Source organism: Salmo trutta, chromosome 16, assembly GCF_901001165.1.
Source record: "Salmo trutta chromosome 16, fSalTru1.1, whole genome shotgun sequence".
In the NCBI taxonomy this organism is placed as follows: Eukaryota; Metazoa; Chordata; class Actinopteri; order Salmoniformes; family Salmonidae; genus Salmo; species Salmo trutta.
The window spans coordinates 27073492-27089508 of NC_042972.1; the positions used below are offsets into that span (position 1 = coordinate 27073492).

At 42.3% G+C, this 16017-nt stretch overlaps 1 pseudogene; it reads left to right on the top strand.

Moving 5' to 3' along the window:
• The first annotated feature begins 5013 nt into the window (after positions 1-5013).
• LOC115151208 (aminopeptidase B-like) lies at positions 5014-14090 on the top strand (annotated as a pseudogene).
• Positions 14091-16017: the final 1927 nt, after the last annotated feature.

Consider the following 16017-nt stretch of genomic DNA (forward strand, 5'->3'; position numbering starts at 1 on the left):
TGTACACTGAACAAAATTGTAAACGCAACATAGAACAATTTCAAAGATTTTACTAAATTACAGTTCATATAAGGAAATCAGTCAATTGAAATAAATTCATTAGGCCCTAATCTATGGATTTCACATGACTGGGAATACAGATAAGCATCTGTTGATTACAGATACCTTAAAAAAAAGTAGGGCCGTGGATCAGAAAACCAGTCAGTATCTGGTGTGACCACCATTTACCTCATGCAGCGTGACACATCTCCTTCGCATAGAGTTGATCATGCTGTTGATTGTGGCCTGTGGAATGATGTCCCACTCCTCTTCAATGGCTGTGTTGCTGGATATTGGCAGGAACCAGAACACGTGGTCGTACACATTCGATCCAGAGCATCCCAAACATGCTCAATGGGTGACATGTCTGGTGAGTATGCAGGCGATGGAAGAACTAGGACATTTTCAGCTTCCAGGAATTGTGTACAGATACTTGCGACATGGGGCCATGCATTATCATGCTGAAACATATCTGTTGGACCCCAGGAAGATTAGCTAACGTTACGGCGTTAGCTAATGGGGATCCTAATAAAAATGTACAAACATGAGATGAAGGCGGCGGATGAATGGCACGACAATGGGCCTCAACATCTCGTCATGGTATCTCTGTGCATTAAAATTGCCATCGATAAAATTATATTGTGTTCATTGTCCGTAGCTTATGCCTGCCCATACCTTAACCCCACCACCCCATGGGGCATTCTGTTCACCCACCCTGTTCAGCCATCTGCCCGGTACAGTTGAACCCGGGATTCATATGTGAAGAGCACACTTCTCCAGCTTGCCAGTGGCCATCGAATGTGAGCATTTGCCCACTTAAGTCGGTTATGACTCTGAACTGCAGTCAGGTCAAGACGCTGGTGATGATGACGAGCACGCAGATCAGCTTCCCTGAGATGTTTCTGACAGTTTATGCAGAAATTGTTCGGTTGTGCAAACCCACTGTTTCATCAGCTGGCTGGGTGGCTGGTTTCAGACTATCGCAGGTGAAGAAGCCGGATGTGGAGGTCCTGGCATGGTTACACGTGGTCTGTGGTTGTGAGGCCGGTTGGACGTATTGCCAAATTATCTAAAACAACGTTGGAGGCAGCTTATGGTAGAGAAATTAACATTACATTCTCTGGCAACAGCTCTGGTGGACATTCCTGCGGCCAGTATGCCAATTGCACATTGCCTCAAAAGCTTGTGGCATTGTGTTGTGACAAAACATTTGAGTGGCCTTTTATTGTCCCCTGCACAAAGTGCACCTGTGAAATGATCATGCTTATAATCAGCTTCTTGAAATGCCACCTCTGTTAAGTGGATGGATTATTTTACCAAAGGAGAAATGCTCACAACAGGGATGTAAGCTAATTTTTGCACAAAATTGAAGGGAAATAAGCTTTATGTGCATCTGAAATTTCTGGGATCTTTTATTTCAGCTCATGAAACATGGGACCAACACTTTATATGTTGAGGTTATATTTTAAGTATAGTTCTTTATGATAGCCACATTAGCAACAAATTAGCACTTCATTTTTTTTGTGGGGGGGTAAATACAGGTAAATATATTGATAAATATAGAGAGATTTACACGGTTATCAAAACGTCATGCCAGGGTAAGCCTACACGAAACACAGCCCTTATTTTCAGTGTTTCTGAAATTCCCTACGGGAAAAATTAATGGTGGAAAAACGATTGGAATCATTTCCTTGTTTGACCGCTAGGTTTTATGGGTATTATGACTCATACTTTGGAACTCTATTAGAACCTTCTTATAGCTCAGTGATTAGAACCTACAATCCCTGGCATTCAACTAGGGGTACGCGGCCCTGCGGTACTGCAGGGGGTCCGCAATTATACTTATTGTTACCCAAAAAAAAATATATTATATACACTGCCTTCGGAAAGTATTCAGACCCCTTGACTTTTTTCAAATGTTGTTACTTTACAGCCTTATTCTAAAATTGATTTAAAAAAAAGAAGAATCCTCAGCAATCTACACAGAATACCCCATAATGACAAAGCAAAAACAGATCTCAATTTTATTTGCAAATCTATTCAAAAATAAAAACAGATACCTTATATACATACGAATTCAGACCTTTTGCTATGAAACTCGAAATTAAGCTCAGGTGCATCCTGTTTCCATTGATCATCCTTGAGATGTTTCTACAACTTGATATGAGTCCACTTGTGGTAAATTCAGTTGATTGGACATGATTTGGAAAGGCACACACCTGTCTATATAAGGTCCCACAGTTGACGGTGCATGTCAGAGCAAAAACCAAGCCATGAGGTTGAAAGAATTGTCCGTAGAGCTCCGAGAAAGGCTTGTGTCGAGGCATAGATCTGGGGAAGGGTAGGTAAACATTTCTGCAGCATTGAAGGTCCCCAAGACTCCATCAAGACTCTTCCTAGAGTTTGGAACCACCAAGGCTCTTCCTAGAGCTGGCCGCACGGCCAAACTGAGCAATCGGGGGAGAAGGGTCTTGGTCAGGGGTGACCAAGATACCCATGTTCACTCTGACAGAGCTCTAGAGTTCCTCTGTGGAGATGGGAGAAACTTCCAGAAGAACAATCATCTCTGCTGCACTCCACTAATCAGGCCACTCCTCAGTAAAAGGCACATGACAGCCCGCTTGGAGTTTACCAAAAAGCACCTTTAAAGAGACCTGAAAATAGCTGTGCAGCAACGCTCCCCATCCAACCTGACAGAGCTTGAGAGGATCTGCAGAGAAGAATGGGAGAAACTCCCCAACTAAGGGTGTGCCAATCTTGTATCGTCATACCCAAGGAGACTTGAGGCTGTAATCACTGCCAAAGGTGCTTCAACAAAGTACTGAATAAGGATCTGATTATTTATGTAAATGTGATATTTCAGTTTTTTATAATTTAGCACAAATTTCTTAACCTGTTTTTGCTTTGTCATTATGGGGTATTGTGTGTCGATTGATGAGGGGGAAAAAAACAATTTAATACATTTTAGAACATGGCTGTAACCGAACAAAATGTGGAAAAAGTAAAGGGGTCTGAATACTTCCGAAGGCACTGTGTGTATGTGTGTATGTGTGTATGTGTGAATGTGTGAATGTGTGTATGTGTGAATGTGTGAATGTGTGTATGTGTGAATGTGTGTATGTATGTATGTATGTATGTATCTATGTATGTATGTATGTATGTATGTATGTATGTATGTATGTATGTATGTATGCTAGAAGCCTGTGTTTCAGACATAAGGAAGTGGATGGCTGCAAACTTTCTACTTTTAAACTCGGACAAAACAGAGATGCTTGTTCTAGGTCCCAAGAAACAAAGAGATCTTCTGTTCAATCTGACAATTAATCTGGATGGTTGTAGTCGTCTCAAATAAAACTGTGAAGGACCTCGGCGTTACTCTGGACCCTGATCTCTCTTTTGAAGAACATATCAAGACTGTTTCAAGGACAGCTTTTTTCCATCTACGTAACATTGCAAAAATCAGAAACTTTCTGTCCAAAAATGACGCAGAAAAATTAATCCATGCTTTTGTTACTTCTAGGCTGGACTACTGCAATGCTCTACTTTCCGGCTACCCGGATAAAGCACTAAACAAACTTCAGTTAGTGCTAAATACGGCTGCTAGAATCCTGACTAGAACCAAAAAATTTGATCATATTACTCCAGTGCTAGCCTCCCTACACTGGCTTCCTGTTAAGGCAAGGGCTGATTTCAAGGTTTTACTGCTAACCTACAAAGCATTACATGGGCTTGCTCCTACCTATCTTTCCGATTTGGTCCTGCCGTACATACCTACACGTATGCTACGGTCACAAGACGCAGGCCTCCTAATACGAAGGGCTATATAAATAAATTTGATTTGATATGTATAATTATTTTCAATGTTATGAATATCACTAGCAACAACAGAATAAATACATTTTTAATTACATACATGCAGTAGAAAAGAGGAGAATATATTCTTTCAACTTTATTTCTCAACTCCTAATATTGATCAAATTATACTGAGTGGAATATCTGACATTCAAATCAAATCAAATTTATTTATATAGCCCTTCGTATATCAGCTGAAATCTCAAAGTGCTGTACAGAAACCCAGCCTAAAACCCCAAACAGCAAGCAAAGCATGTGAAAGAAGCACGGTGGCTAGGAAAAACTCCCTAGGAAAAACTCCCTAGAAAGGCCAAAAACCTAGGAAGAAACCTAGAGAGGAACCAGGCTATGAGGGGTGGCCAGTCCTCTTCTGGCTGTGGATATTATAACAGAACATGGTCTAGTTGTTAAAATGTTCATAAATGACCAGCATGGTCAAATAATAATAATCATAGTAGTTGTCGAGGGTGCAACAAGCACGTCCGGTGAACAGGTCAGGGTTCCGTAGCCGCAGGCAGAACAGTTGAAACTGGAGCAGCAGCATGGCCAGGTGGACTGGGGACAGCAAGGAGTCATCATGCCAGGTAGTCCCGAGGCATGGTCCTAGGGCTCAGGTCCTCCGAGAGAAAGAAAGAAAGAGAGAAAGAGAGAATTAGAGAGAGCATATTTAAATTCACACAGGACACCGGATAAGACAAGAGAATACTCCAGATGTAACAGACTGACCCTAGCCCCCCGACACATAAACTACTGCAGCATAAATACTGGAGGCTGAGACAGGAGGGATCAGAAGACACATTGGCTTTGAAAAATACCCACAAAAGGCTACCAGTCCATCAAGTGCCGCTGGCTGCTTTAAGCGTTCTTGACTTGGACATTCATTTTTGCCAACACATAGCTAACCTTGGTTTAAACAGCTGCCCTTAGTGAAAATGTTTTTGGAGATACCTTTTGAAGCTAATAAGTTGTGTTAGTTTACACTTCCTCTTCCAATTATAATGTGGGAAGGTCAAAATAATGAAAACTATCTACCAAATGTATTCATTGGGATGTTGATTGCTTCTCCTTGCCATTATCATTCAGCTGATAAGATGTGAATATTTAAAAAAAAATGGCTAACGTATGATTGGGGTCCCTGGGCCGCCGGTTTGCCTAGCAGGGGTCCCTGGGCCGCAGGTTTGCCTAGCAGGGGGTCCCTGGGCCACCGGTTTGCCTAGCAGGGGGTCCCTGGGGAAGAAAATGTTGAACACCCCTGCTATAACCCGTACATTAAAAATTATTGAAAACCTTTTTCCTTTCAAATTAGATCAACTATGTTGTCTATGCATTATATTTATAGCCAGCAGCATTACATAATTTTAGTTTCACTTCATATCTTGCAAGTCTTTTTTACATCTGTGCAACACATTAGAGCCTATTCATGAATAAACAGTGGTTCTCCCTAAACCACTGCACCACCCTTATTAAACCCAGCGTACATCTGTAGATGTCATGGCTGGAGCCTACTCAGACTGGCGAGTAGAAAGAGCTCTTGACTAAGCGCCCCTACTTGGCTGCTGTGAAGATAACGTGAGCCCCTACCATCCAACTCAAGCCCTGGTCTCTCTGCTCCCCCTGACCCACTAGGTGTGCTGGCTAGAACCAGAGCAGACTGCTGAGAAAGCCAAGCCCTACATCTTCTCCCAGGGCCAGGCCGTGCTCAATCGCTCCTTCTTCCCCTGCTTCGACACGCTGGCCGTCAAGAGCACCTACTCAGCCTCCGTGAAGGTGAGCCCTTGGACTGGACTCTGACTGAGCCAAATGTCCAGGGGAAGATGACCACAGAAAAACATTGTGTGCTGCTGTATGTAAATCTTATTTTTGCAGGGTAAACAAGCTTTTTTCATTTTCTGTCTATCATCCTGTTGACTCAATTTTGTGCTGTTATTAAACCTCATACTCTGCTTGATGTGTTGTGGTCCAAGAGTACAGTACTCTGAATAATAGGTCTAGTCCACCACTACTACTACTCCATGTCTGTATTAGTAATGGATTATACCATCATCAGTCATGTTGTTTCTACATCTGCATTGCTTACTCATTGGGGTTTTAGGCTGGGTTTCTGTATAAGCACTTTGTGACATCTGCGGATGTAAAAAGGGCTTTATAAATACATTTGATTGATGATTAATTGATCTTGGCACAAGACTGCCCTGTCTGCCTCTCACAGGTTCCTGATGACTTCACGGCAGTTATGAGTGCCAGTAAGGGAGAACACGCCGTCGTTCCCCCTCGGGAGCATGGAGAACCCCTGCCTCTCCTTCGTCACAACCTGCATCCTGACCTGAGACTGCTCGCTTGCTGATGTCATTGTGCGCGAGATGGACAACACTGGAGAGGACCACCCACTCAACAAACTGCGTGTGAAGATCAAACCAGGTCAGACTTGGCTTACATTTACCCTTTACTGCTAAGGCCAAGTCCAATTTAATTAGTAGTTCAACTGACTGAGATTTTGCCTTAACCTGTTTAGGATAGGGGGCAGTATTTTCACGGCCGGATAAAAAACGAACCCGATTTAATCTGGTTATTACTCCTGCCCAGAAACTAGAATATGCATATAATTGTTTGATTTGGATAGAAAACACCCTACAGTTTTTAAAACTGTTTGAATGGTGTCTGAGTATAACAGAACTCATATGGCAGGCCAAAACCTGAGAAGATTCTATACAGGAAGTGCCCTCTCTGACCATTTCTTGGCCTTCTATAGCCTCTTTATCGAAAACAGAGGATCTCTGCTGTAACGTGACATTTTCTAAGGCTCCCATAGGCTCTCAGAAGGCGCCAGAACGGGGAATGATGACTCTGCAGTCCCTGGGCGGAAAACAGTAGCGCATTTGGAAAGTGGTCAATCTGAGAACAATGACACGGGCGCGCGCGTGAAGACACCAAAATTGATTTTAAACAGCGTTTGACATGCTTCGAAGTACGGTAATGGAATATTTTGAAATGTTTTGTCACAATACGTGCCGGCGCGTCACCCTTCGGATAGTGTCTTGAACGCAAGAACAAAACGCCGCTATTTGGATATAACTATGGATTATTTGGAACCAAAACAACATTGAGTGTAAAGTAGAAGTCCTGGGAGTGCATTCTGACGAAGAACAGCAAAGGTAATCCAATTTTTCTTATAGTAAATCTGACTTTGGTGAGTGCCAAACTTGGTGGGTGTCAAAATAGCTAGCCTGTGATGGCCGGGCTATCTACTCAGAATATTGCAAAATGTGCTTTCACCGAAAAGCTATTTTAAAATCGGACACCGCGATTGCATAAAGGAGTTCTGTATCTATAATTCTTACAATAATTGTTATGTTTTTTGTGAACGTTTATCGTGAGTAATTTAGTAAATTCACCGGAAGTTTTCGGTGGGTATGCTAGTTCTGAACGTCACATGCTAATGTAAAAAGCTGTTTTTTGATATAAATATGAACTTGATTGAACAAAACATGCATGTATTGTCTAACATAATGTCCTAGGAGTGTCATCTGATGAAGATCATCAAAGGTTAGTGCTGCATTTAGCTGTGGTTTTGGTTTTTGTGACATTATATGCTAGCTTGATTATTTCTGGCTGGGTACTCTCCTGACATAATCTAATGTTTGCTTTCGTTGTAAAGCCTTTTTGAAATCGGACAATGTGGTTAGATAAAGGAGAGTCTTGTCTTTAAAATGGTGTAAAATAGTCATATGTTTGATAAATGGAAGTTTTGGGATTTTTGAGGAGTTTGTAATTCGCGCCACGCCCTATCATTGGATATTGGCGAAGCGTTCCGCTAGCGGAACATCTAGATGTATTAAGCTGCAGACCCAATAGAACTGATACACTCGATCATGACTGCTTAAGTTAAAGCAACAAATGTCATCTGTATTTTCTCCCCTCCCTCAGGTGTTGACCCTGATGACACCTACAATGACATGCCCTATGAGAAGGGCTTCTGTTTCGTCTCCTACCTGGCCCACCTGGTTGGAGACCAGTGTTGTTTCGATGCCTTCCTCAAGGTTGCTGTTACTTCTCATTTTGTATATATTACTGTGCTACTCATCAGTAAATACACTGAGTGTCTGCTTGATCATTTAAAAAAAAAGGTTAATACATAAGCACCATCCCTCTCTCGACTGTCCTACTTGACAGAAATGAAGGCTTCTTGCATGTAGTAGGCTCTTTTGCAGAGAGGGTATGAGGGTAGCAGTCTGACATGTTGGTGTTTTTTCTCACAGGCCTACATTGACAAGTTCAAGTTCTGCAGTGTTATGGCAGAGGATGCCCTGGAGTATTTCCCTGAACTAAAGAAGAAAGGAGTGCACAAGATTGAGGTAAAGGGCAGTGTAGTTGACTTTAGACTGCTGTTACAAGCTCACTCTCATGCTTAAAGACACAATCTGACCTCTCACTCTCCCTGTGGTTCCTTTGCTAGGTCTGGAGTTTGATAGCTGTCTCAATGTGCCTGGTTGGCCTCTCTATCTCCCTGACTTGTCGGCTGGCCAGAGCCTGATGAAGCCTGCCGAGCAGCTGTCAGAGCTGTGGGCTGTCGAGGGCCTCGATATGGCCAGCATCATGAAGACCAACATCCAGGCTTGGAAGACTTACCAGGCCATCTACTTCCTGGAGAAGATCATAGAGAAGTCCCCACTTCCTAGAGGTAGGACACGATGGTAATAACACTTCTGCGCTGATACCCCTAGCACTATCATTGTACTGGATATACAGTACCAGTCAAAAGTTTGGACAAACCTACTCATTCAAGGGTTTTTCTTTATTTTTGCTATTTTCTACATTGTAAAATAATAGTGAAGACATCAAAACTATGAAATAACACATATGGAATAAGGTAGTAACCAAAAAAGAGTTAAACAAATCAAAATATATTTTCTATTTTAGATTCTTCAAAATAGCTACCCTTTGCCTTGATTACAGCTGTGCACACTCTTGGCATTCTCTCAACCAGCTTCATGAGCAATGCTTTTCCATCAGTCTTGAAGGAGTTCCCACATATACTGAGCACTTGTTGCCTGCTTTTCCTTCACTCTGCGGTCCAACTCATCCCAAAACATCTCAATTGGGTTGAGGTTGGGTGATTGTGGACGCCAGGTCATCTGATGCAGCACTCCATCACTCTCCTTCTTGGTCAAATAGGCCTTACAAAATCAATTAAAATTGTATTTGTCACATGCGCCGAATACAACAGGTGTTACCTTACAGTGAAATCCTTACTTACAAGCCCTTAAACAACAAAGCTTTAAGAAGTTAAGAAGAAAAACGTTGTCGGTAATATGTACATGAACGTAGAGTTAAAGTGACCATGCATAGATAATAAACGGAGAGTAGCAGCAGCGTAAAAGAGGGGTCTGGGTAGCCCTTTGATTAGCTGTTCAGGAGTCTTATGGCTTTGGGGGACTTGGCGCTCTGGTACCGCTTGCCGTGTGGTAGCAAAGAGAACAGTCTATGACTAGGGTGGCTGGAGTCGTTGACAATTTTTTGGGCCTTCCTCTGACACCGCCTGGTATAGAGGTCCTGGATGGCGGGAAGCTTGGCCCCAGTGATGTACTGGGCCGTATGCACTACCCTCTGTAGTGCCTTGCGGTCGGAGGCCGAGCAGTTGCCATCCTAGGCAGTGATGCAACCAGTCAGGATGCTCTCGATGGTGCAACTGTAGAACGTTTTGAGGATCTGAGGACCCATGCCAAGTCTTTTCAGCCTCCTGAGGGGGAATAGGCTTTGTCATGCCCTCTTCACAACTGTTTCGGTGTGTTTGGACCATGATAGTTTGTTGGTGATGTGGACATCAAGGAACTTGAAGCTCTCACCCTGCTCCACTACAGCCCCGTCGATGAGAATGGGGGCATGCTCGGTCCTCCTTTTCCTGTAGTCCACAATCATCTCCTTTGTCTTGATCACGTTGAGGGAGAGGTTGTTATCCTGGCACCACACGGCCAGGTCTCTGACCTCCTCCCTATAGGCTGTCTCCTCGTTGTCAGTGATCAGGTGTACTACTACTGGTGTACTACTGTACTACTGGCAAACTTGATGATGGTGTTGGAGTCGTGCCTGGCCATGCAGTCATGAGTGAACAGGGAGTACAGGAGGTGACTGAACACGCACCCCGTGTTGAGGATCAGCTTGGCGGATGTGTTGTTACCTACCCTTACCACCTGGGGGTGGCCAGTCAGGAAGTCCAGGATCCTGTTGCAGAGGGAGGTGTTTAGTCCCAGGGTCCTTCGCTTAGTGATGACCTTTGAGGGCACTATGGTGTTGAACACTGAGATGTAGTTAATGAATAGCATTCTCACATAGGTGTTCCTTTTGTCCAGATGGGAAAGGGCAGTGTTGAGTGCAATAGAGATTGCGTCATCTGTGGATCTGTTAGGGCGGTATGCAAATTGGAGTGGGTCTAGGGTTTCTGGGATAATGGTGTTGATGTGAGCCACGACCAGCCTTTCAAAGCACTTCATTGCTACAGATGTGAGTGCTACGGGTCGGTTGTCATTTAGGCAGGTTACCTTAGTGTTCATGCGCAAAGGGACTATGGTGGTCTGCTTGAAACATGTTGGTATTACAGACTCAGTCAGGGACAGGTTGAAAATGCCAGTTGGTCAGTGTATGCTCGGAGTACACGTCCTGGTAATCCGTCTGGCCCTTCAGCCTTGTGAATGTTGACCTGTTTAAAAGGTCTTACTCACATCGGCTATGGAGAGCGTGATTCCACAGTTATCCGGAATAGCTGATGCTCTAATGCATGCTTCAGTGTTACTTGCCTCGACGCGAGCATAGAAGTAATTTAGCTCATCTGGTAAGCTTGTGTCACTGGACAGCTCGTGGGTAAAACGGATTTGATGAGGTAAAACGGATTTGAGTTTCCCTGCATTAAGTCGCTGGCCACTAGGAGTGCCGCCTCTGGATGAGCATTTTCCTGTTTGCTTATGGCCGTATAAAGCTCATTGAGTGTGGTCTTAGTGCCAGCATCAGTTTGTGGTGGTATGTAGACAGCTACGAAAAATACAGATGAAAACTCTCTTGGCAAATAGTGTGATCCACAGCTTATCATGCGACTGCCACCCCTTGTCTTACCAGAGGCCAGTTTTCTATCCTGCCGAAAAAGCTTAAAACCCGCTAGCTATATGTTATGTCGTCGTTCAGCCAGGACTCGGTGAAACATAAGATATTACAGTTTTTAATGTCCTGTTGGTAAGATATACGTGATCGTATTTTGTCTATTTTATTATTGATTGATTGTATGTTGGCTAATAGGACCGATGGTAAAAGTAGATTACCCTCTCGGCGACGGATCCTAACAAGGCACCCGGATCTTCGTCCACAATACCTCTGTCTCTTTCTCCTGCAAATGATGGGGATGAGGGCCTTCTCTGGCGTCTGAAGTAAATCCTTCCTGTCTGACTTGTTGATGGAAAAAGTATTCCTCCAGTATGGGGTGAGTAATCGCTGTCCTGATATCTAGAAGCTCTTTTCGGTCATAAGACACGGTGACAGAAAAACATTATGTACAACATAACTTACAAATAACGTGAAAAAACATGCACAATTGGTTACAGGATCGTAAAACGGCTGCCATCTCCTTCGGCGCCATTCTTAAAACAGCCTGGATGTGTGTTGGGTCATTGTCCTGTTGGAAAAACAAATAATAGTCTCACTAAGCGCAAACCAGATGGGACGGCTTATCGCTGCAGAATGCTGTGGTAGCCATGCTGGGTAAGTGTGACTTGAATTCTAAATAAAGCACCATCACACCTCCTCCATGCTTCACGGTGGGAACCACACATGCAGAGATCATCCATTCACCTACTCTGCATCTCACAAAGACACGGCGGTTGGAACCAAAAATCTCCAATTTGGACTCATCAGACCAAAGGACAGATTTCCACCGGTCTAATGTCCATTGATTGTATTTTTTAGCCCAAGCAAGTCTCTTCTTCTTATTGGTGTCCTGTAATAGTGGTTTCTTTGCAGAAATTCAATGATGAAGGCCTGATTCACGCAGTCTCCTCTGAACAGTTGATGTTGAGATGTATCTGTTACTTGAACACTGAAGCATTTGTTTGGGCTGCAATTTCTGAGGCTGGTAACGCTAATGAACTTATCCTCTGCAGCAGAGGTAACTCTGGGTCTTCCTTTCCTGTGGCTGTCCTCATGAGAGCCAGTTTATCATAGCGTTTGATGTTTTTTGCGACTGCACTTAAAGAACGTTCAAAGTTCTTGACATTTTCCGCATTGACTGACCTTCATGTCTTAAAGTAATGATGGACTGTCATTTCTCTTTGCTTATTTGAGCTGTTCTTGCCATAATATGGACTTGGTCTTTTACCAAATAGGGCTATCTTCTGTATACCGCCCCTACCTTGTCACAACATAACTGATTGGCTCAAACGCATTAAGAAGGAAATAAATTCCACAAATTAACTTTAAACAAGGCACACCTGTTAATTGAAATGCATTCCAGGTGACTACCTCACAGAGAATGCCGAGAGTGTGCAAAGCTATCAAGGCAAAGGGTGGCTACTTTGAAGAATCTCAAATATATTTTGATTAGTTGAACACTTTTTTTTGTTACAACATGATGCCATATGTTATTTCATAGTTTTTATGTCTTAACTATTATTATACAATGTAGAAAATAGTTAAAATAAAGAAAAACCCTTGAATGAGTTGGTGTGTCCAAACTTTTGACTGGTACTGTACATGTGATTTACCAGTATGTGATTCACCCCAATTCATCAGTGTGAGGATATCTATCTATTCTTTATTTCATTACTTTACGTTTTGTACCTTGCACCTGTAAGTCTAGATGTGCTTAAAGTACTTTTGAAATTAGTCACTCCAATCATGTAGCTTCACTTTGATAAGGTAATATAGAGAAACAGGAGGAGCAGTACCCTCACATCGTGAAGTCAAACAACGCTGAGCTACGACTGCGCTGGGCCCAGATCATTGCCAAGAATCAGCACCAGCCAGGATATCAACATATGCGCAGCTTCCTCATATGCCAGGTTCGAAAAACAAATGCATTTGGTCTTCAACCATCAATTACAGTATTTGTCAAGCAAGTGTTTTAGGCCAGTTGAATGTCTTATTATAGTAAATATAATGTATATATTTATGATATAAGATGTGTTTTTATAGTGTCAGTTTAAAGTTAGATTAGAGTCTTTAAACACCATGTAAATAGTACTATCTTAGCAATAATATATGAATAAATAGATTGTTTCATTGTATCTTGCTCCCAGGGGAAACAGATGTACACTCTGCCTGTGTACCGTGCACTGTGGAATGGATCGGAGGAGACCAGGTCTCTGGCCACAGATCTTCAGTGCCACCTCACATCAGCTCCATGTCAATGTCCGCAACTATGTCAAGAAGATCATCGCCTGAGTGCCGTCATAGGAGCTGAACATGAGATCCAGAGTGTAGTCTAGCTGACCCTGGCCTTGAGATATTATAGAGAAGGAGTAGCAGTAGTGGTCTGCCCAAGTACTTTTAGATGGCCTCTGTTCCTTAAATGTACTGTACCAGGTCAGGTTGAGATGCCAACATTATCTTGTTTTTTTACTGTACACCAGCTTCAAAGACCTAAAACAAGGAAGTCGTATTGAGACGTAACTCTCTTTTACAAATGAGCCCTGCACGATACAAAAACAAGCACATACAACAGGCAAGTATCGAAAAAAACTAATATAGACAATGTACACATTAAGATACAAAACACAGTCAATTAAAACCAACACATTCTTCATTTAAAAAATCCTGTCAGCTGTCTGAATTGACCTAGGGCCTTCAAAGCATCCAATCCAAATGTCTTTTGGTGATTATTCCAAACAGGGTGCAAGGCAATTAGAGGCAGATTGACCTAACTCTGTAGACACCAAAGGACTATCCAAACCAACTCTGTGAACAAGTCACTTGTGGACTCTACTAATGAGTTAAGTGAATACATCAACTGTAATCAGGCTAGTTGTTGTGCCTCAGCTATGTGAAAATACACTGTATTCATTCTAATTTACACTTAACACTTCTCCCCTTTTGTTGTTCTATTTTTCAGCTCTGGTGTTTTAGAAGACTGATATCGTCTTCTTACTCTTCATTGTATTCTTTATCTTTTGCTATTCAGTACTATCAGCATTATTAATGACAAATAAATTGCAATATTGGCACTTTGGCTTTGTTGCATATTCTGTTAGACAGGATGGATGGTTCACTTAATGACATGCCAAATATTGCTACTGAATACCTCCATACCTCATACATCTTGTTCCAGGTAGGGTTGAGGTTCTCCTTGATCACATGACTCTTAAACTTGACCCCTCCGATGTTGATCTTGACGTACGGGTCACTCTTGCCCTTCTTCAGGCCCCCCATCAGGTTGTCCTTGGCTTCTTAGATTCTGGGCCTCCAGTAGGTGGATTCTCAGTACCCCCTAAAAACAAACACTAGTAACAAGACTGTACAAAACACAGCAGTGTAGCATGAAATACCTGATTCACACAGTACTGTACATAGTATTAAATATCTTATTCACACAGTAAATGGTACTGCTCGGCTATGAAAAGCAAACTGACATTTACATTTTACTCATTCAGCAGATGCTCTTATCCAGAGTGACTTACAGTTGTGAATGCATACATTTTTTTTCCCGTACTGGTTTTCCCGTAAATGTCCCGTGTGGCTCAGTTGGTAGAGCATGGTGTTTGCAACGCCAGGGTTGTGGGTTCGATTCCCACGGGGGACCAGTACCGGGAAAAAAATGTATGAAATGTATGCATTCACTACTGTAAGTCGCTCTGGATAAGCGCATCTGCTAAATGACTAAAATGTAAAATTTTGCCTAGAGCATAGATACGCCCATGCTAATTAAGCAGTATGTGATTAAAAAAATCACAAGTGGATTAAGGAAAAATAAAATTACTACTTTTGATGTTTTGAGTATGTATAAAAACATTTTGATTGTTTTTTCATCCAAACTAAGCTGTATTTTAAAAACTGTTCCAAACAATAAAAATACAATATTTTCAAGTAAATCTGTAGTGGTTGGTGTTTTTCCTCCTGAAAGATTCAATGTATCTTATTGCTTTTATTCGCTGTTAACTGTATACTTTATTTTATTACACTGAACAAAAATATAAACGCAACATGTAAAGTGTTGGTTTTATGAGCTGAAATAGAATATCCCAGAAATTTTTCATATGCACAAAAAGCTTATTTCTCTCAAATGTTGCGCACAAATTTGTTTACATCCCTGTTAGTGAGCATTTCTCCTTTGTCAAGATAATCCATCAACCTGACAGATGGGGCATATCAAGAAGCTGATGAAACAGCATGATCATTACAGAGGTGCACCTTGTGCTGGGGACAATAAAAGGCCACTCTAAAATTGTTGTTTTGTTAAAACACAATGCCACAGATGTCTCAAGTTTTGAGGGAGCGTGCAATTGACATGCTGACTGCAGGAATGTCCACCAGAGCTGTTGCCACATAATTTAATGTTAATTTATCTACCATAAACTGCCTCCAACTTCGTTTTAGAGTTTGGCAGTATGTCCATCTGGCCTCCCAAACGCAGACCACGTGTTTGGTGTCGTGTGGGCAAGCGGTTTGCTGATGTCAACGTTGTGAATAGAGTGCCCTGCCCCATGGTGGCGGTGGTGTTATTGTATGGGCAGGCATAAACTACGGACAACGAACAAAATTGAACTTTATCCATCGCAATTTGAATGCGCAGAAATACGGTGGCGCGGTCCTGAGTCCCTTAGTAGGGCCCATTTAAAAAAAAAAAGTTGTCTGTAATCCCAGTCATATCCAGGGCGGCGCACCATTGGCCCAGCGTCGTCCGGGTTTGGCCAGGGTAGGCCGTCATTGTTCTTTAACTGACTTGCCATGAATGTATTTCAATTGACTGATTTCGTCACATGAACTGTAACTCGGTAAAGTCTCTGAATGTGTTGCATATTGCGTTTATTTTTGTTCAGTATACTTTCAGGGTAGAATATATAATATGACTTGAGAAGAGAACAAATCTGGTATACTCCCTATTGTTGTATCATAATCGTGCTACTGTATAAATTGGTGGCATTTCCGCTTCTC